The sequence below is a fragment of the Cetorhinus maximus genome, unplaced genomic scaffold (assembly GCF_964194155.1).
Source record: "Cetorhinus maximus unplaced genomic scaffold, sCetMax3.hap1.1 HAP1_SCAFFOLD_651, whole genome shotgun sequence".
Lineage (NCBI taxonomy): Eukaryota > Metazoa > Chordata > Chondrichthyes > Lamniformes > Cetorhinidae > Cetorhinus > Cetorhinus maximus.
The window spans coordinates 81,241-104,011 of NW_027596593.1; the positions used below are offsets into that span (position 1 = coordinate 81,241).

Below are 22,771 nucleotides of genomic sequence, written 5' to 3' on the forward strand. Positions count from 1 at the left end.
GACGCACTAAAGCTTGGGGCAGCCGCCACAAATGCGCAGCGGGGAACGGTCGCTGTCTAAGACCTTTCAGCCATAGTGCACCGAGGGACTGGGAAAGGTATAGACCCCTCGGCCTGAAAGACTCACATTGAATGTATGCAGTGAATATTACATTTATCACAATTGTATTGAAGCACCTCAGAGTGCAACATGATCTATGTAGATAACTTGAATACTATTGCACTGTCTGACTGCCTGTAATCAGCATGTTGAAATGTCTGTAATGTTCATTGATCGTATTGAAGCGTCGCAGGGTGCGACATGATCTATTTGAAAAACTGGAATATGATTGCACTTTTTGCGATGGCCATTTTGAAATGTTTTGTAATGTTCTTTCAGATATTTTATGGATAAGGTATATTTTTCCACAAAAAAACGACAACAGTTACAAAGAAAACCAACAGCAGCAACAACAGCTCTTCTCCACAGTCTGAATTAGAATTTCAGAGTCAGAAAACAGAGCAAAAAAACACGCAGCGTCCTGAAATGACAAACCTGAAATGAACGTGTACTTAGTGTATCAAGCCTTTAAACTGCATTGCTGAAAACTCCTTCCTGCCTGCTAGTGCAACAAGATGCTGCATCGTATATTACACAGCGAATCAGGCCTTCAGTCGTCTTGACTTGTGCAGCTCCAGTGACTTCAGGCCTCCAAAAGCAGGCCAGTATTTGAAAGGGCTCCTCTTGACAAGTGTAAGACCCTGATCAAACTAAATATTTTAATTTTCTTAACCAGTGAGATTGAACGAACCGTGATGCATGTCCAAGACAAAATAGAATATAAAGCAATGTAAAGTAAATTAATAACAAATTGAGAAAGTAAATATGGAACACAAAATATTTTAAAACTAGGGCACAGGTTAAAAACATGATCCTAATTTCTGTTGAACTGAATGAGGCGAGTCATTACAGTGCGTGACCGATTTGTTTAAGTGTGCGGGCCCATTAAACTTTTTGCACAGCCGCGCAAATTTAAAGGGGCTTATGTGGCGGTGTGTCTGTGAGGAAACCTCTCCTCATATCTTGTATCCCACTGTGAAACCGTCTTCAGCTCCCAAATTGCACTCAGACAATGTGCTACATTTGCATATTGTGCAGGAGTCGGGGGAGGGGTCATGGGGCTGCCCCTTGTCTCTGTACTTGAAATGGCAGCCAGGCAGCAACTGTAGTGCTTCCTCAAATCCAACCTGAAGAAAAGGCAAGACATGTTGGGTGCTGAGAGGGAGAAGCATTGCCACTTTAGGTTCTACTTGGATTTTACTGAGGTAAAAGGTGATTGAAAAAGTCAAGCCTTTCTCCCCTAGCAGTTACCACTGAGGACAGAAATAATACCGAGCGCTGATCTATCACTGAGCACTGAGGCCGGCCAAGGGGAGGCATCTGAAAGCTGCAGAGAGAGCAAGAAGCCAGGATGGACGACTGAGAATACTGGCTGAGATAGACAGCAAAAACTGTGACACAAGCTCAGGTAAGCGTGGTGTTTTGCAGTTCAAGTTCATCACTTTGTGACAGTATAGATATTTTTCACTTTCCTAGGATAAGGCTGTTCCCTTTCTAGAAGTTAGAAACAGCCGTGCAGATGTATTTTCTGCGCTCCTTTGCTTGCCTGCTGAATAGGACTGATTGGAGGGGAAAAGGTGATTAAAAGAGAGCCGACATCATTGCAGGCTGGCAGATGGTGTGCTGTGCTGTGCACGCAGGTGGTTTTGTTGTTTGGCTTGTGTGTGACTTCTGGTTGAAGCTGAAAGATTTCTAAAATTTTGAAGGAAATAATCTTCGAGAAGGGGAGAAACATTTTCAACATTTTAACAGGATCTAAGGCTGTTCGCTGTGTCGTACCTGTACTTATCCTTGCTGCCACCTGCCTTCTCACTGCTGATCATCATCTTGTGTTATTATAATGATATAATGCATTGGACTTATTTACTGTGACTTCATAACATGACACATTTCCCTTCTGGTGATGTCATGCTGACATCCCGTAAAGGAAATAGACCAACAGTCAGCCCAAAAGAAGGCCCAATGCCAAGCAAAGGAAGCCCATAAACGAGGATGCTAGACAGCTCGTACAAAAGAAAGCAGGGCATCAGGAAACAACTCAACAGCAGCTGACGTAGTACTCTCCAGGTTCAGTGCAGGAGAAGCACTGGAATCAGTAAAAAGTAATGCCCCTACATGTATGAACATACAACTTAGGAGCAGGAGTAGGCCACTGGGCCCCAAGAGCCTGCTCCACTACTCAGAAGATCATGGCTGATCCGATTGTAACCTCAACCCCACATTCCTGCCTACCAGCGATAACCTTCCAACCCCGCCTTGTTAGTCTATCCAGCTCTGTCTTGAAAATATTCAAAGACTCTGTTTCCACCACCTTTCGAGGAAGAGAGTTCCAAGGACTCTCTACACTCTGGGAGAAACGCTGCTGACTTTGCCTTCCCTGTAGATGTGGAAGGACTTTAGCTGCATACCTGGTCAGCTGGCAAGCTCCACAGACCGATCGGCGCAGGCTTGGAGGGCCGAAGTGCCTGTTCCTGTGCTGTACTTTTTTTTCTTCTTTGTTCTTTGACTGCTCAAGCTGAAAGCAAAGACAAAAATACAGCAGGCCTCGATCGAAGAACTCCTCTGCGCTGTGAGCTAGTTGCTCACACGGAAACTCAGCTACAAAGACTCATGGATTGTCTCTCATGCCTGTCACGTGTTCTCCCTTGTGACTGAGTGTTTCTCGAAATTTTCCATTACCTGCCAGTTACACGACACATCTAGCGCAACCGTAGACAGCGACCTTTCTCCATTACGCCTTTGCCCCAAACTTTAGTGCGTCCCTCAGCACGTAGTCCTGGACCTTGGAATGTGCCAACTCTTTGCAATGGAAGACCAACAAGTTTCGGACAGCCAAAGAGTGTCTTTCACCGAGTGGATCCTCCGGCGGTAGTTGATGTTTGTCTCGGCGTGTGTCCCTGGGAACAGCCCCTGGAGCACAGAGTCCATACCTGTGTCACGGAACTGCTCGGGATGCACCTCGACAAGAACCACGGCCACTCTCTTCAGAGTTCTGGTGATGAGGCATTCTGCCAAATGACCCTGACGGTCTGTTCGGCGAACCGTCCGCCGGAATCCACCATCTCCTTTTCCCGCAGGGCCTCTAGGGTGATACGTGCTAACCACTGCCTGATGGACTTGCGGACAAAGGTGTTTCTCTGCATAAGTTTTTCCACACGGGGCAGGTGATACGGCACTTGGAGCGTTCCGCGGCAGGGTGGCCAGACCCATCCTTCGCAACACCAGGGACAGGTAGAACCTCAGCACGTAGTGACGCTTGGTGTTTGGGTCTACACACAGCTTGATACTGCCATACACAAAGGTGGCCATCAGGATGAGGGTGATGTTGGGCATGTTTTTTCCCCCTTCATCCAGAGTTTTTTTACATCATGTCCCTGCAAACAGGATCCACTTTTGACCTCCAGATAAAGCGGAAGATGGCTGGCGTGATCGCCACAGCACAGGAGTGAGGAATGGGCCAGACCTGCGCCACGTACAGCAACACCTGTCCCTGGTGGAAAAATTTATGCAGAAAAACACCTTTGACCACAAGTCCATCAGGCAGTGGTCAGCACGTAACGTCCTAGAGGCCCTGAGGGAAAAGGAGAGGGTGGACCCTGTGGGATGGTTCCCCGAGCAGACTGTCAAAGTCATTTGGCAGAATGCCTCATCGCCAGAACTTTCCAACAAACACCAAGACGTGGCTTGGCTGGTGGTGAGAAAGGCCCTCCCCGTCAGATCCTTCCTACACGCCAGGAGGCTCACCCCCTCTGCACGTTGCCCTCGAGGTGGCTGTGGTGGGGAAGAGACCGTTGTTCACCTCCTTGTGGATTGTGCCTTTGCAAAGAAAGTCTGGAGAGAGATGCAGTGGTTGCTGTCGAAGTTCATCCCGAGCAGTTCTGTGACACAGGACTCTGTGCTCTACGGGCTGTTCCCAGGGACACACACCGAGACAAAAATCGACTGCAGCTGGAGGATCATCAACTCGGTGAAAGAGGCGCTTTGGTCTGCCCGAAACTTGTTGGTCTTCCAGCGCAAAGAGTTGTCCCCGACCGATTGTTGCGGACTGGCACAATCCAAAGTCCAGGACTACGTGCTGAGGGACGCACTAAAGCTTGGGGCAGCTGCCGCAAAGGCGCAATGGGGAAGGGTCGCTGTCTAAGACCTTTCTGCCACAGCGCACCGAGAGACTGGGAACTGTTTAGAGCCCCTCGGGCTGTACAGCTCAAAATGAAAGGCTGTAAATGATTGTAATATTGTTTGTACTGATGCACCTGGTGATACATTTTGTAAAAGTTTAACCTGGATTGTACCCTTGTAATGTTGTTTTTGAAATGGTTTGGAATGTGATTGAAGATATTTTATGAATAAAGTATATTTTTACAAAAAAAAAAAAAAAAATCTGTTCTTATCAGTTTAATATCTGATACGTCCCTTATCTGGGGACCATATATTAAATTGATTTTTGCAGCAGGGAGATGGAATAGGGGCTTGCTCCGTCCACTCCACGCATCGACCCGGTATTGCAGTATCTCTGGGAATGGTGCACCACCCCTTTCCAGGGGATTTTCAATGCTAAAAATAGTTTTCTTACAAACATCTGCTTTCTTTACTTTTCAACATGCACATCTTTCAAAACCCAACTTTCTTTCTTTCTCACTCACCCGCACCATCTACACACAAAAAACACGCACGCTCACCCAACGCTCACAGACACCACTCTCATCTCACAAACACTCTACCTCACTCATACAAAAACATCTTTCACTTGCAAATACACCTCTCAAACACTCTCTCAGCTGCACCTTTCGCCTCACAACATTTTCAACCAGCTCTCTGCTGCCGCTCCCGCCCGCTGCTGCTGCTGCTGCTGATACAGCAACAGTCAAAACTCACACCTCAAAGCTCACACACTTTACACAGCTACTCGGAAACGTCTACATCCACGTTCACACAATCCTTACACTGCACAAGGAGCCCATTCCGCCCGTCGTGACTGCACCAGCTCTCCCAATGAACATTTCACTTCGTGCCATTCTCCTGCCTTCTCCACGTAACCCAGCACATGCTTTCTTTTCAAATAATCATCTCATTCCCTCTTCAATTGAACCTGCCTCCGCCACGCTATCAGGCGGTGCATTCCAGACCCTGACCACTCGCTGCTCCTATCACTTTTGCTTCTTCTGCTAGTTACTTTAAACCTGTGCCCGCTCCTTCTCGATCCTTTCATCGGTGCAAGCAGTTTCTCCCTATCTACTCTCTCCAGATACCTCATGATTTTCAATACCTCTATCAAGTCTCCTCTCAGACTTCTTTTCCCCAAGGAATACAGTCCCAACTTCTCCAATCTTACTTCATAACTCAACTTCCTCGCCCCTGGAACCAAACTCGTAAACCTCTTCTGCACTCTCTCCAATGCCTTCACTACCCTCCTAAAATGCAAGTCAAAATGCAATCCATCAGAGTCAGCATGGCTTTATGAAGACTAAATCGTGTTTGACTAAATTGCTAGAGTTCTTTGAAGATGTGACAAGCAAAGTGGATAATGGCGATCCTGTAGATGTAGTATGTCTGGACTTCCAGAAGGCATTTGATAAGGTGCCGCACAAAAGATTAATACACAAGATAAGATCACACGCAGCTAAGGGTAATATATTTGCTTGGATAGAGCTTTGGCTAACCAACAGAAAGCAGAGAGTCAGGATAAATGGGTCTTTTGTGGATGGCAAGCTGTAACTAGTGGGGTGCCACAGGGTTCGGTCCTTGGGCCCCAACTATTTACTTGGATTCAGGAGTAGAAGGTACCATAGCTAAATTTGCAGATGACACCAAAATAGGTGGGAAAGTAAGTTGCAGTGAAGAAATGAGAAATTTACAAATGGATATGGACAGGTTAGGTGAATGGGCCAAAATTTGGCAGATGGAGTTTAACGTGGATAAGTGAGGTTATCCAGTTCAGCTCCTACAGGCAATGGTCACGGAGGTGGTCCCATGGGCCATCGATCTGGTCGGGCGGAAATGACTCTCGTTCCTCCGGCCTGGGTATTCTGCTGCGGGGAGGCAACTTCACCGTCTCCGAGGTGAAGGAGGTGGTGGGCGGGCGACTCCTCGTAGCAGACGTAATGTACAAGAACGCTCCACTCCGGTTAATTAACGTGTATGGCCCGTCACAAGGAGCTGAGCGGCTGGAGGTTTTTCAGCAGCTCCCACTGCTGCTGGCGACCTCCAGGCCGGTCATTCTGGGCGGTGACTTCAACTGCATCATCGATGCGGCTGGACGATCCGGCAGGGCCGGCAGCAGATTGGACGCTACGTCCAGATCCCTGATGGAAACAGTTAAGGATGCCAAGCTGCACGACGTCTTCAGCAACCCTGCAGACGGAGCGCAGCGTAGATACACCTGGTCGCGGCCAGACGGGTCCATTCGTTCCAGGATAGACTTCCTGTTTGTGTCCCGTGCATTCACAGTCAGATCCACCGAGGTCAAGCCGTTGTTCTTCTCTGACCACTGCCTCCTACTGGCGGACTGCCACTTGGAGAAGGACCTGAGGGTGGGCAGGGGGGCATGGAAGCTATTCGTGCAACTGCTGACCCCAGAGAACATTGAGGAGCTCAAGAGGGCTTATGAAGGTTGGAGAACCATGAAACCCCTCTTTGAGTCCCTGACACACTGGTGGGAAGCGATCAAGGGAAACACCAAGAGGTTTTTCATCCTCAAAAGCATCCAGAAAGCTAGAAAGGAAGAGAGGGAAATGTCCCGACTCCAGAAAAACATGCAGAATCTGCTGCGGCTGCAGTCGGTGGGGGTCGATGTCAAGGAAGAACTCCAAGAGGTGAAGAGCCAGCAAGCCTAGCCCTTTGCCTCCAAGAACATCTTCCATTCCAGAGCCCGCTCCGTGGAGCAGGATGAGACGTGCTCACGTTTCTTCTTCCAAAAGGAACAGAGAGAGAGCTCTGTGATCAGCAGCCTGAATGAAGAAGACGGATCAGTAAAGTCAGCGCAGTCCGACATTTTGAGGATCAGCAAATCCTTTTATGCCGGATTTTATGACGTGAAGCCGACGGACAGCACGGCCTCCCAGTCCTCCTTGTCCTCTATCACGGAGGTCTCAGGCGACAGTACACGGGAGAGGCTGGACAAACCGCGAACTCCTGACGAACTGACTTAGGCCCTTGAGTCCTTCGAGAAGAGTAAATCTCCCCAGAAGCGACGGCTTGCCGGCGGAGTTGTATTCGGCTCTGTGGGACTTGATCGGCCCAGACCTGCTAGGAGTGTACGAGAGTATGCTCCTGGCCGGCAGTATGTCAGAATCCATGAGGAAAGGCATCATCACCCTCATCTACAAGCACAAGGAAGAAAGGGAGGAAATTAGAAATTGGCGACCCATTTCACTGTTGAATGTGGACTATAAGATTCTGTCCAAGGTCATCGCCAATCGGGTCAAATCCGCTCTGGAATTGGTGATTCACCCTGACCAGACCTGCTCTGTGCCGGGCAGGAAGATCTCTGACAGCCTGGCGCTGCTCAGGGATACGATTGCCTATGTGCAGGACAGGGGTGTGGACACCTGCCTCATCAGCCTGGATTAGGAGAAAGCCTTTGACAGAATATCGCACACCTACATGGTGGATGTGCTCTCAAAATGGGGTTTGGGGAGGGAATTCGCAATTGGATCCAGTTGGATCCTACTCTACACTAACATCAGTAGCGCAGTCTCAATCAATGGGTGGGAATCAGATAGCTTTCCAATTAAATCTGGAGTCAGGCAGGGCTGTCCTCTCTCGCCTGTTCTTTGCTGAGTCCATCAGGAAGGATCCGGGCATTAGAGGAGTTACGATCCCAGGCAGTGGAGGCACTCAGATCAAAGCCTCCCTGTACATGGACGATGTCGCCGTCTTCTGTTCTGATCCGCTGTCGGTGTGCAGACTGATCCACATCTGCGACCAGTTCGAACTGGACTCGGGAGCCAAGGTAAATCGTGGGAAGAGCGAGGCCATGTTCTTTGGGAACTGGGCTGACCGATCCTTTGTCCCCTTCACCGTCAGTGCTGACGGCCTGAAGGTGCTGGGGATATGGTTCAGAGGGACCGGGGTATGCGTTAGAAACTGGAAGGATCCAGTGTCTATGGTGAAAAGGAAACTGGGAATCTGGGAGCGACGCTTCCTCTCCGTTGCGGGTAAGAACCTGGTCATCAGGTGTGAGGCACTCTCGCTGTTGCTGTACATGGCGCAGGTCTGGCCCATTCCAGACTGCTGCGCGATGGCGATCACCCGAGCCATCTTCCGCTTTATCTGGAGGTCGAAAATGGATCGTGTCCGCAGGGACGCGCTGTATAAGCCTCTAGATAAAGGGGGAATAAACGTGCCCAACATCGCCCTCATACTGATGGCCACCTTTGTGTGCGGCTGTATCAAGCTGTGCGTAGACCCTCGGTACGCAAACACCAGGTGTCACTACGTGCTGAGGTTCTACCTGTCCCCGGTTTAGCGAAGGATGGGTGTGGCCACGCTGCCGCGGAACGCTCCAAGTAGTTGGACCGTGCCGTACCACCTGTCCCTGGTGGAAAACTATAGGCCCTGCGGGGAAAGGAGATGGTGGATCCTGTGCGATGTTTCCCCGAGCAGACTGTCAAAGTCGTTTGGCAGAATGCCTCGTCTCCAGAACTTTCCAACAAGCACCAAGACGTAGCTTGGCTGGTGGTGAGAAATGCCCTCCCCGTCAGATCCTTCCTGAAGTCTCAGCCTCTCTGCATGTTGACCTCGAGGTGGCTGTCGTGGGGACGAGACCGTTGTTCACCTCTTTGTGGAATGTGCGTTTGCAAAGAAGGTCTGCAGAGAGTTGCCGTGGTTTTTGTCGCGGTTCATCCCAAGCAGTTCTGTGACACAGGTCTCTGTGCTCTACGTGTTGATCCCAGGGACAGGGACGCACATCGAGACAAGCAGGTGGAGGATCATCTACTCGGTGAAAGACGCTCTTTGGTCTGCCCGAAACTTGTTGGTCTTCCAGTGCAATGAGTTGTCCCCAGCAGAGTGTTGCAGACTGGCTGGCACATTCCAAGGCCGAGGACTACGTGCTGAGGGACGCACTAAAGCTTGGGGCAGCCGCCACAAATGCGCAGCGGGGAACGGTCGCTGTCTAAGACCTTTCAGCCATAGTGCACCGAGGGACTGGGAAAGGTATAGACCCCTCGGCCTGAAAGACTCACATTGAATGTATGCAGTGAATATTACATTTATCACAATTGTATTGAAGCACCTCAGAGTGCAACATGATCTATGTAGATAACTTGAATACTATTGCACTGTCTGACTGCCTGTAATCAGCATGTTGAAATGTCTGTAATGTTCATTGATCGTATTGAAGCGTCGCAGGGTGCGACATGATCTATTTGAAAAACTGGAATATGATTGCACTTTTTGCGATGGCCATTTTGAAATGTTTTGTAATGTTCTTTCAGATATTTTATGGATAAGGTATATTTTTCCACAAAAAAACGACAACAGTTACAAAGAAAACCAACAGCAGCAACAACAGCTCTTCTCCACAGTCTGAATTAGAATTTCAGAGTCAGAAAACAGAGCAAAAAAACACGCAGCGTCCTGAAATGACAAACCTGAAATGAACGTGTACTTAGTGTATCAAGCCTTTAAACTGCATTGCTGAAAACTCCTTCCTGCCCGCTAGTGCAACAAGATGCTGCATCGTATATTACACAGCGAATCAGGCCTTCAGTCGTCTTGACTTGTGCAGCTCCAGTGACTTCAGGCCTCCAAAAGCAGGCCAGTATTTGAAAGGGCTCCTCTTGACAAGTGTAAGACCCTGATCAAACTAAATATTTTAATTTTCTTAACCAGTGAGATTGAACGAACCGTGATGCATGTCCAAGACAAAATAGAATATAAAGCAATGTAAAGTAAATTAATAACAAATTGAGAAAGTAAATATGGAACACAAAATATTTTAAAACTAGGGCACAGGTTAAAAACATGATCCTAATTTCTGTTGAACTGAATGAGGCGAGTCATTACAGTGCGTGACCGATTTGTTTAAGTGTGCGGGCCCATTAAACTTTTTGCACAGCCGCGCAAATTTAAAGGGGCTTATGTGGCGGTGTGTCTGTGAGGAAACCTCTCCTCATATCTTGTATCCCACTGTGAAACCGTCTTCAGCTCCCAAATTGCACTCAGACAATGTGCTACATTTGCATATTGTGCAGGAGTCGGGGGAGGGGTCATGGGGCTGCCCCTTGTCTCTGTACTTGAAATGGCAGCCAGGCAGCAACTGTAGTGCTTCCTCAAATCCAACCTGAAGAAAAGGCAAGACATGTTGGGTGCTGAGAGGGAGAAGCATTGCCACTTTAGGTTCTACTTGGATTTTACTGAGGTAAAAGGTGATTGAAAAAGTCAAGCCTTTCTCCCCTAGCAGTTACCACTGAGGACAGAAATAATACCGAGCGCTGATCTATCACTGAGCACTGAGGCCGGCCAAGGGGAGGCATCTGAAAGCTGCAGAGAGAGCAAGAAGCCAGGATGGACGACTGAGAATACTGGCTGAGATAGACAGCAAAAACTGTGACACAAGCTCAGGTAAGCGTGGTGTTTTGCAGTTCAAGTTCATCACTTTGTGACAGTATAGATATTTTTCACTTTCCTAGGATAAGGCTGTTCCCTTTCTAGAAGTTAGAAACAGCCGTGCAGATGTATTTTCTGCGCTCCTTTGCTTGCCTGCTGAATAGGACTGATTGGAGGGGAAAAGGTGATTAAAAGAGAGCCGACATCATTGCAGGCTGGCAGATGGTGTGCTGTGCTGTGCACGCAGGTGGTTTTGTTGTTTGGCTTGTGTGTGACTTCTGGTTGAAGCTGAAAGATTTCTAAAATTTTGAAGGAAATAATCTTCGAGAAGGGGAGAAACATTTTCAACATTTTAACAGGATCTAAGGCTGTTCGCTGTGTCGTACCTGTACTTATCCTTGCTGCCACCTGCCTTCTCACTGCTGATCATCATCTTGTGTTATTATAATGATATAATGCATTGGACTTATTTACTGTGACTTCATAACATGACACATTTCCCTTCTGGTGATGTCATGCTGACATCCCGTAAAGGAAATAGACCAACAGTCAGCCCAAAAGAAGGCCCAACGCCAAGCAAAGGAAGCCCATAAACGAGGATGCTAGACAGCTCGTACAAAAGAAAGCAGGGCATCAGGAAACAACTCAACAGCAGCTGACGTAGTACTCTCCAGGTTCAGTGCAGGAGAAGCACTGGAATCAGTAAAAAGTAATGCCCCTACATGTATGAACATACAACTTAGGAGCAGGAGTAGGCCACTGGGCCCCAAGAGCCTGCTCCACTACTCAGAAGGTCATGGCTGATCCGATTGTAACCTCAACCCCACATTCCTGCCTACCAGCGATAACCTTCCAACCCCGCCTTGTTAATCTATCCAGCTCTGTCTTGAAAATATTCAAAGACTCTGTTTCCACCACCTTTCGAGGAAGAGAGTTCCAAGGACTCTCTACACTCTGGGAGAAACGCTGCTGACTTTGCCTTCCCTGTAGATGTGGAAGGACTTTAGCTGCATACCTGGTCAGCTGGCAAGCTCCACAGACCGATCGGCGCAGGCTTGGAGGGCCGAAGTGCCTGTTCCTGTGCTGTACTTTTTTTTCTTCTTTGTTCTTTGACTGCTCAAGCTGAAAGCAAAGACAAAAATACAGCAGGCCTCGATCGAAGAACTCCTCTGCGCTGTGAGCTAGTTGCTCACACGGAAACTCAGCTACAAAGACTCATGGATTGTCTCTCATGCCTGTCACGTGTTCTCCCTTGTGACTGAGTGTTTCTCGAAATTTTCCATTACCTGCCAGTTACACGACACATCTAGCGCAACCGTAGACAGCGACCTTTCTCCATTACGCCTTTGCCCCAAACTTTAGTGCGTCCCTCAGCACGTAGTCCTGGACCTTGGAATGTGCCAACTCTTTGCAATGGAAGACCAACAAGTTTCGGACAGCCAAAGAGTGTCTTTCACCGAGTGGATCCTCCGGCGGTAGTTGATGTTTGTCTCGGCGTGTGTCCCTGGGAACAGCCCCTGGAGCACAGAGTCCATACCTGTGTCACGGAACTGCTCGGGATGCACCTCGACAAGAACCACGGCCACTCTCTTCAGAGTTCTGGTGATGAGGCATTCTGCCAAATGACCCTGACGGTCTGTTCGGCGAACCGTCCGCCGGAATCCACCATCTCCTTTTCCCGCAGGGCCTCTAGGGTGATACGTGCTAACCACTGCCTGATGGACTTGCGGACAAAGGTGTTTCTCTGCATAAGTTTTTCCACACGGGGCAGGTGATACGGCACTTGGAGCGTTCCGCGGCAGGGTGGCCAGACCCATCCTTCGCAACACCAGGGACAGGTAAAACCTCAGCACGTAGTGACGCTTGGTGTTTGGGTCTACACACAGCTTGATACTGCCATACACAAAGGTGGCCATCAGGATGAGGGTGATGTTGGGCATGTTTTTTCCCCCTTCATCCAGAGTTTTCTTACATCATGTCCCTGCAAACAGGATCCACTTTTGACCTCCAGATAAAGCGGAAGATGGCTGGCGTGATCGCCACAGCACAGGAGTGAGGAATGGGCCAGACCTGCGCCACGTACAGCAACACCTGTCCCTGGTGGAAAAATTTATGCAGAAAAACACCTTTGACCACAAGTCCATCAGGCAGTGGTCAGCACGTAACGTCCTAGAGGCCCTGAGGGAAAAGGAGAGGGTGGACCCTGTGGGATGGTTCCCCGAGCAGACTGTCAAAGTCATTTGGCAGAATGCCTCATCGCCAGAACTTTCCAACAAACACCAAGACGTGGCTTGGCTGGTGGTGAGAAAGGCCCTCCCCGTCAGATCCTTCCTACACGCCAGGAGGCTCACCCCCTCTGCACGTTGCCCTCGAGGTGGCTGTGGTGGGGAAGAGACCGTTGTTCACCTCCTTGTGGATTGTGCCTTTGCAAAGAAAGTCTGGAGAGAGATGCAGTGGTTGCTGTCGAAGTTCATCCCGAGCAGTTCTGTGACACAGGACTCTGTGCTCTACGGGCTGTTCCCAGGGACACACACCGAGACAAAAATCGACTGCAGCTGGAGGATCATCAACTCGGTGAAAGAGGCGCTTTGGTCTGCCCGAAACTTGTTGGTCTTCCAGCGCAAAGAGTTGTCCCCGACCGATTGTTGCGGACTGGCACAATCCAAAGTCCAGGACTACGTGCTGAGGGACGCACTAAAGCTTGGGGCAGCTGCCGCAAAGGCGCAATGGGGAAGGGTCGCTGTCTAAGACCTTTCTGCCACAGCGCACCGAGAGACTGGGAACTGTTTAGAGCCCCTCGGGCTGTACAGCTCAAAATGAAAGGCTGTAAATGATTGTAATATTGTTTGTACTGATGCACCTGGTGATACATTTTGTAAAAGTTTAACCTGGATTGTACCCTTGTAATGTTGTTTTTGAAATGGTTTGGAATGTGATTGAAGATATTTTATGAATAAAGTATATTTTTACAAAAAAAAAAAAAAAAAAAATCTGTTCTTATCAGTTTAATATCTGATACGTCCCTTATCTGGGGACCATATATTAAATTGATTTTTGCAGCAGGGAGATGGAATAGGGGCTTGCTCCGTCCACTCCACGCATCGACCCGGTATTGCAGTATCTCTGGGAATGGTGCACCACCCCTTTCCAGGGGATTTTCAATGCTAAAAATAGTTTTCTTACAAACATCTGCTTTCTTTACTTTTCAACACGCACATCTTTCAAAACCCAACTTTCTTTCTTTCTCACTCACCCGCACCATCTACACACAAAAAACACGCACGCTCACCCAACGCTCACAGACACCACTCTCATCTCACAAACACTCTACCTCACTCATACAAAAACATCTTTCACTTGCAAATACACCTCTCAAACACTCTCTCAGCTGCACCTTTCGCCTCACAACATTTTCAACCAGCTCTCTGCTGCCGCTCCCGCCCGCTGCTGCTGCTGCTGCTGATATAGCAACAGTCAAAACTCACACCTCAAAGCTCACACACTTTACACAGCTACTCGGAAACGTCTACATCCACGTTCACACAATCCTTACACTGCACAAGGAGCCCATTCCGCCCGTCGTGACTGCACCAGCTCTCCCAATGAACATTTCACTTCGTGCCATTCTCCTGCCTTCTCCACGTAACCCAGCACATGCTTTCTTTTCAAATAATCATCTCATTCCCTCTTCAATTGAACCTGCCTCCGCCACGCTATCAGGCGGTGCATTCCAGACCCTGACCACTCGCTGCTCCTATCACTTTTGCTTCTTCTGCTAGTTACTTTAAACCTGTGCCCGCTCCTTCTCGATCCTTTCATCGGTGCAAGCAGTTTCTCCCTATCTACTCTCTCCAGATACCTCATGATTTTCAATACCTCTATCAAGTCTCCTCTCAGACTTCTTTTCCCCAAGGAATACAGTCCCAACTTCTCCAATCTTACTTCATAACTCAACTTCCTCGCCCCTGGAACCAAACTCGTAAACCTCTTCTGCACTCTCTCCAATGCCTTCACTACCCTCCTAAAATGCAAGTCAAAATGCAATCCATCAGAGTCAGCATGGCTTTATGAAGACTAAATCGTGTTTGACTAAATTGCTAGAGTTCTTTGAAGATGTGACAAGCAAAGTGGATAATGGCGATCCTGTAGATGTAGTATGTCTGGACTTCCAGAAGGCATTTGATAAGGTGCCGCACAAAAGATTAATACACAAGATAAGATCACACGCAGCTAAGGGTAATATATTTGCTTGGATAGAGCTTTGGCTAACCAACAGAAAGCAGAGAGTCAGGATAAATGGGTCTTTTGTGGATGGCAAGCTGTAACTAGTGGGGTGCCACAGGGTTCGGTCCTTGGGCCCCAACTATTTACTTGGATTCAGGAGTAGAAGGTACCATAGCTAAATTTGCAGATGACACCAAAATAGGTGGGAAAGTAAGTTGCAGTGAAGAAATGAGAAATTTACAAATGGATATGGACAGGTTAGGTGAATGGGCCAAAATTTGGCAGATGGAGTTTAACGTGGATAAGTGAGGTTATCCAGTTCAGCTCCTACAGGCAATGGTCACGGTGGTGGTCCCATGGGCCATCGATCTGGTCGGGCGGAAATGACTCTCGTTCCTCCGGCCTGGGTATTCTGCTGCGGGGAGGCAACTTCACCGTCTCCGAGGTCAAGGAGGTGGTGGGCGGGCGACTCCTCGTAGCAGACGTAATGTACAAGAACGCTCCACTCCGGTTAATTAACGTGTATGGCCCGTCACAAGGAGCTGAGCGGCTGGAGGTTTTTCAGCAGCTCCCACTGCTGCTGGCGACCTCCAGGCCGGTCATTCTGGGCGGTGACTTCAACTGCATCATCGATGCGGCTGGACGATCCGGCAGGGCCGGCAGCAGATTGGACGCTACGTCCAGATCCCTGATGGAAACAGTTAAGGATGCCAAGCTGCACGACGTCTTCAGCAACCCTGCAGACAGAGCGCAGCGTAGATACACCTGGTCGCGGCCAGACGGGTCCATTCGTTCCAGGATAGACTTCCTGTTTGTGTCCCGTGCATTCACAGTCAGATCCACCGAGGTCAAGCCGTTGTTCTTCTCTGACCACTGCCTCCTACTGGCGGACTGCCACTTGGAGAAGGACCTGAGGGTGGGCAGGGGGGCATGGAAGCTATTCGTGCAACTGCTGACCCCAGAGAACATTGAGGAGCTCAAGAGGGCTTATGAAGGTTGGAGAACCATGAAACCCCTCTTTGAGTCCCTGACACACTGGTGGGAAGCGATCAAGGGAAACACCAAGAGGTTTTTCATCCTCAAAAGCATCCAGAAAGCTAGAAAGGAAGAGAGGGAAATGTCCCGACTCCAGAAAAACATGCAGAATCTGCTGCGGCTGCAGTCGGTGGGGGTCGATGTCAAGGAAGAACTCCAAGAGGTGAAGAGCCAGCAAGCCTAGCCCTTTGCCTCCAAGAACATCTTCCATTCCAGAGCCCGCTCCGTGGAGCAGGATGAGACGTGCTCACGTTTCTTCTTCCAAAAGGAACAGAGAGAGAGCTCTGTGATCAGCAGCCTGAATGAAGAAGACGGATCAGTAAAGTCAGCGCAGTCCGACATTTTGAGGATCAGCAAATCCTTTTATGCCGGATTTTATGACGTGAAGCCGACGGACAGCACGGCCTCCCAGTCCTCCTTGTCCTCTATCACGGAGGTCTCAGGCGACAGTACACGGGAGAGGCTGGACAAACCGCGAACTCCTGACGAACTGACTTAGGCCCTTGAGTCCTTCGAGAAGAGTAAATCTCCCCAGAAGCGACGGCTTGCCGGTGGAGTTGTATTCGGCTCTGTGGGACTTGATCGGCCCAGACCTGCTAGGAGTGTACGAGAGTATGCTCCTGGCCGGCAGTATGTCAGAATCCATGAGGAAAGGCATCATCACCCTCATCTACAAGCACAAGGAAGAAAGGGAGGAAATTAGAAATTGGCGACCCATTTCACTGTTGAATGTGGACTATAAGATTCTGTCCAAGGTCATCGCCAATCGGGTCAAATCCGCTCTGGAATTGGTGATTCACCCTGACCAGACCTGCTCTGTGCCGGGCAGGAAGATCTCTGACAGCCTGGCGCTGCTCAGGGATACGATTGCCTATGTGCAGGACAGGGGTGTGGACACCTGCCTCATCAGCCTGGATTAGGAGAAAGCCTTTGACAGAATATCGCACACCTACATGGTGGATGTGCTCTCAAAATGGGGTTTGGGGAGGGAATTCGCAATTGGATCCAGTTGGATCCTACTCTACACTAACATCAGTAGCGCAGTCTCAATCAATGGGTGGGAATCAGATAGCTTTCCAATTAAATCTGGAGTCAGGCAGGGCTGTCCTCTCTCGCCTGTTCTTTGCTGAGTCCATCAGGAAGGATCCGGGCATTAGAGGAGTTACGATCCCAGGCAGTGGAGGCACTCAGATCAAAGCCTCCCTGTACATGGACGATGTCGCCGTCTTCTGTTCTGATCCGCTGTCGGTGTGCAGACTGATCCACATCTGCGACCAGTTCGAACTGGACTCGGGAGCCAAGGTAAATCGTGGGAAGAGCGAGGCCATGTTCTTTGGGAACTGGGCTGACCGATCCTTTGTCCCCTTCACCGTCAGTGCTGACGGCCTGAAGGTGCTGGGGATATGGTTCAGAGGGACCGGGGTATGCGTTAGAAACTGGAAGGATCCAGTGTCTATGGTGAAAAGGAAACTGGGAATCTGGGAGCGACGCTTCCTCTCCGTTGCGGGTAAGAACCTGGTCATCAGGTGTGAGGCACTCTCGCTGTTGCTGTACATGGCGCAGGTCTGGCCCATTCCAGACTGCTGCGCGATGGCGATCACCCGAGCCATCTTCCGCTTTATCTGGAGGTCGAAAATGGATCGTGTCCGCAGGGACGCGCTGTATAAGCCTCTAGATAAAGGGGGAATAAACGTGCCCAACATCGCCCTCATACTGATGGCCACCTTTGTGTGCGGCTGTATCAAGCTGTGCGTAGACCCTCGGTACGCAAACACCAGGTGTCACTACGTGCTGAGGTTCTACCTGTCCCCGGTTTAGCGAAGGATGGGTGTGGCCACGCTGCCGCGGAACGCTCCAAGTAGTTGGACCGTGCCGTACCACCTGTCCCTGGTGGAAAACTATAGGCCCTGCGGGGAAAGGAGATGGTGGATCCTGTGCGATGTTTCCCCGAGCAGACTGTCAAAGTCGTTTGGCAGAATGCCTCGTCTCCAGAACTTTCCAACAAGCACCAAGACGTAGCTTGGCTGGTGGTGAGAAATGCCCTCCCCGTCAGATCCTTCCTGAAGTCTCAGCCTCTCTGCATGTTGACCTCGAGGTGGCTGTCGTGGGGACGAGACCGTTGTTCACCTCTTTGTGGAATGTGCGTTTGCAAAGAAGGTCTGCAGAGAGTTGCCGTGGTTTTTGTCGCGGTTCATCCCAAGCAGTTCTGTGACACAGGTCTCTGTGCTCTACGTGTTGATCCCAGGGACAGGGACGCACATCGAGACAAGCAGGTGGAGGATCATCTACTCGGTGAAAGACGCTCTTTGGTCTGCCCGAAACTTGTTGGTCTTCCAGTGCAATGAGTTGTCCCCAGCAGAGTGTTGCAGACTGGCTGGCACATTCCAAGGCCGAGGACTACGTGCTGAGGGACGCACTAAAGCTTGGGGCAGCCGCCACAAATGCGCAGCGGGGAACGGTCGCTGTCTAAGACCTTTCAGCCATAGTGCACCGAGGGACTGGGAAAGGTATAGACCCCTCGGCCTGAAAGACTCACATTGAATGTATGCAGTGAATATTACATTTATCACAATTGTATTGAAGCACCTCAGAGTGCAACATGATCTATGTAGATAACTTGAATACTATTGCACTGTCTGACTGCCTGTAATCAGCATGTTGAAATGTCTGTAATGTTCATTGATCGTATTGAAGCGTCGCAGGGTGCGACATGATCTATTTGAAAAACTGGAATATGATTGCACTTTTTGCGATGGCCATTTTGAAATGTTTTGTAATGTTCTTTCAGATATTTTATGGATAAGGTATATTTTTCCACAAAAAAACGACAACAGTTACAAAGAAAACCAACAGCAGCAACAACAGCTCTTCTCCACAGTCTGAATTAGAATTTCAGAGTCAGAAAACAGAGCAAAAAAACACGCAGCGTCCTGAAATGACAAACCTGAAATGAACGTGTACTTAGTGTATCAAGCCTTTAAACTGCATTGCTGAAAACTCCTTCCTGCCTGCTAGTGCAACAAGATGCTGCATCGTATATTACACAGCGAATCAGGCCTTCAGTCGTCTTGACTTGTGCAGCTCCAGTGACTTCAGGCCTCCAAAAGCAGGCCAGTATTTGAAAGGGCTCCTCTTGACAAGTGTAAGACCCTGATCAAACTAAATATTTTAATTTTCTTAACCAGTGAGATTGAACGAACCGTGATGCATGTCCAAGACAAAATAGAATATAAAGCAATGTAAAGTAAATTAATAACAAATTGAGAAAGTAAATATGGAACACAAAATATTTTAAAACTAGGGCACAGGTTAAAAACATGATCCTAATTTCTGTTGAACTGAATGAGGCGAGTCATTACAGTGCGTGACCGATTTGTTTAAGTGTGCGGGCCCATTAAACTTTTTGCACAGCCGCGCAAATTTAAAGGGGCTTATGTGGCGGTGTGTCTGTGAGGAAACCTCTCCTCATATCTTGTATCCCACTGTGAAACCGTCTTCAGCTCCCAAATTGCACTCAGACAATGTGCTACATTTGCATATTGTGCAGGAGTCGGGGGAGGGGTCATGGGGCTGCCCCTTGTCTCTGTACTTGAAATGGCAGCCAGGCAGCAACTGTAGTGCTTCCTCAAATCCAACCTGAAGAAAAGGCAAGACATGTTGGGTGCTGAGAGGGAGAAGCATTGCCACTTTAGGTTCTACTTGGATTTTACTGAGGTAAAAGGTGATTGAAAAAGTCAAGCCTTTCTCCCCTAGCAGTTACCACTGAGGACAGAAATAATACCGAGCGCTGATCTATCACTGAGCACTGAGGCCGGCCAAGGGGAGGCATCTGAAAGCTGCAGAGAGAGCAAGAAGCCAGGATGGACGACTGAGAATACTGGCTGAGATAGACAGCAAAAACTGTGACACAAGCTCAGGTAAGCGTGGTGTTTTGCAGTTCAAGTTCATCACTTTGTGACAGTATAGATATTTTTCACTTTCCTAGGATAAGGCTGTTCCCTTTCTAGAAGTTAGAAACAGCCGTGCAGATGTATTTTCTGCGCTCCTTTGCTTGCCTGCTGAATAGGACTGATTGGAGGGGAAAAGGTGATTAAAAGAGAGCCGACATCATTGCAGGCTGGCAGATGGTGTGCTGTGCTGTGCACGCAGGTGGTTTTGTTGTTTGGCTTGTGTGTGACTTCTGGTTGAAGCTGAAAGATTTCTAAAATTTTGAAGGAAATAATCTTCGAGAAGGGGAGAAACATTTTCAACATTTTAACAGGATCTAAGGCTGTTCGCTGTGTCGTACCTGTACTTATCCTTGCTGCCACCTGCCTTCTCACTGCTGATCATCATCTTGTGTTATTATAATGATATAATGCATTGGACTTATTTACTGTGACTTCATAACATGACACATTTCCCTTCTGGTGATGTCATGCTGACATCCCGTAAAGGAAATAGACCAACAGTCAGCCCAAAAGAAGGCCCAATGCCAAGCAAAGGAAGCCCATAAACGAGGATGCTAGACAGCTCGTACAAAAGAAAGCAGGGCATCAGGAAACAACTCAACAGCAGCTGACGTAGTACTCTCCAGGTTCAGTGCAGGAGAAGCACTGGAATCAGTAAAAAGTAATGCCCCTACATGTATGAACATACAACTTAGGAGCAGGAGTAGGCCACTGGGCCCCAAGAGCCTGCTCCACTACTCAGAAGATCATGGCTGATCCGATTGTAACCTCAACCCCACATTCCTGCCTACCAGCGATAACCTTCCAACCCCGCCTTGTTAGTCTATCCAGCTCTGTCTTGAAAATATTCAAAGACTCTGTTTCCACCACCTTTCGAGGAAGAGAGTTCCAAGGACTCTCTACACTCTGGGAGAAACGCTGCTGACTTTGCCTTCCCTGTAGATGTGGAAGGACTTTAGCTGCATACCTGGTCAGCTGGCAAGCTCCACAGACCGATCGGCGCAGGCTTGGAGGGCCGAAGTGCCTGTTCCTGTGCTGTACTTTTTTTTCTTCTTTGTTCTTTGACTGCTCAAGCTGAAAGCAAAGACAAAAATACAGCAGGCCTCGATCGAAGAACTCCTCTGCGCTGTGAGCTAGTTGCTCACACGGAAACTCAGCTACAAAGACTCATGGATTGTCTCTCATGCCTGTCACGTGTTCTCCCTTGTGACTGAGTGTTTCTCGAAATTTTCCATTACCTGCCAGTTACACGACACATCTAGCGCAACCGTAGACAGCGACCTTTCTCCATTACGCCTTTGCCCCAAACTTTAGTGCGTCCCTCAGCACGTAGTCCTGGACCTTGGAATGTGCCAACTCTTTGCAATGGAAGACCAACAAGTTTCGGACAGCCAAAGAGTGTCTTTCACCGAGTGGATCCTCCGGCGGTAGTTGATGTTTGTCTCGGCGTGTGTCCCTGGGAACAGCCCCTGGAGCACAGAGTCCATACCTGTGTCACGGAACTGCTCGGGATGCACCTCGACAAGAACCACGGCCACTCTCTTCAGAGTTCTGGTGATGAGGCATTCTGCCAAATGACCCTGACGGTCTGTTCGGCGAACCGTCCGCCGGAATCCACCATCTCCTTTTCCCGCAGGGCCTCTAGGGTGATACGTGCTAACCACTGCCTGATGGACTTGCGGACAAAGGTGTTTCTCTGCATAAGTTTTTCCACACGGGGCAGGTGATACGGCACTTGGAGCGTTCCGCGGCAGGGTGGCCAGACCCATCCTTCGCAACACCAGGGACAGGTAGAACCTCAGCACGTAGTGACGCTTGGTGTTTGGGTCTACACACAGCTTGATACTGCCATACACAAAGGTGGCCATCAGGATGAGGGTGATGTTGGGCATGTTTTTTCCCCCTTCATCCAGAGTTTTTTTACATCATGTCCCTGCAAACAGGATCCACTTTTGACCTCCAGATAAAGCGGAAGATGGCTGGCGTGATCGCCACAGCACAGGAGTGAGGAATGGGCCAGACCTGCGCCACGTACAGCAACACCTGTCCCTGGTGGAAAAATTTATGCAGAAAAACACCTTTGACCACAAGTCCATCAGGCAGTGGTCAGCACGTAACGTCCTAGAGGCCCTGAGGGAAAAGGAGAGGGTGGACCCTGTGGGATGGTTCCCCGAGCAGACTGTCAAAGTCATTTGGCAGAATGCCTCATCGCCAGAACTTTCCAACAAACACCAAGACGTGGCTTGGCTGGTGGTGAGAAAGGCCCTCCCCGTCAGATCCTTCCTACACGCCAGGAGGCTCACCCCCTCTGCACGTTGCCCTCGAGGTGGCTGTGGTGGGGAAGAGACCGTTGTTCACCTCCTTGTGGATTGTGCCTTTGCAAAGAAAGTCTGGAGAGAGATGCAGTGGTTGCTGTCGAAGTTCATCCCGAGCAGTTCTGTGACACAGGACTCTGTGCTCTACGGGCTGTTCCCAGGGACACACACCGAGACAAAAATCGACTGCAGCTGGAGGATCATCAACTCGGTGAAAGAGGCGCTTTGGTCTGCCCGAAACTTGTTGGTCTTCCAGCGCAAAGAGTTGTCCCCGACCGATTGTTGCGGACTGGCACAATCCAAAGTCCAGGACTACGTGCTGAGGGACGCACTAAAGCTTGGGGCAGCTGCCGCAAAGGCGCAATGGGGAAGGGTCGCTGTCTAAGACCTTTCTGCCACAGCGCACCGAGAGACTGGGAACTGTTTAGAGCCCCTCGGGCTGTACAGCTCAAAATGAAAGGCTGTAAATGATTGTAATATTGTTTGTACTGATGCACCTGGTGATACATTTTGTAAAAGTTTAACCTGGATTGTACCCTTGTAATGTTGTTTTTGAAATGGTTTGGAATGTGATTGAAGATATTTTATGAATAAAGT

The 22,771-nt window shown here is 49.2% G+C and overlaps 1 non-coding gene and 1 pseudogene across 1 annotated transcript; both read left to right on the plus strand.

Moving 5' to 3' along the window:
* The first annotated feature begins 4,452 nt into the window (after positions 1 to 4,452).
* Positions 4,453 to 4,632, plus strand: LOC144674425 (U2 spliceosomal RNA; annotated as a pseudogene).
* Positions 4,633 to 13,610: 8,978 nt separating this feature from the next.
* LOC144674430 (U2 spliceosomal RNA) lies at positions 13,611 to 13,793 on the plus strand. Its single transcript, XR_013574549.1, has one exon. It is a non-coding gene; the product is annotated as a U2 spliceosomal RNA (small nuclear RNA).
* The last annotated feature ends 8,978 nt before the right edge of the window (positions 13,794 to 22,771 follow it).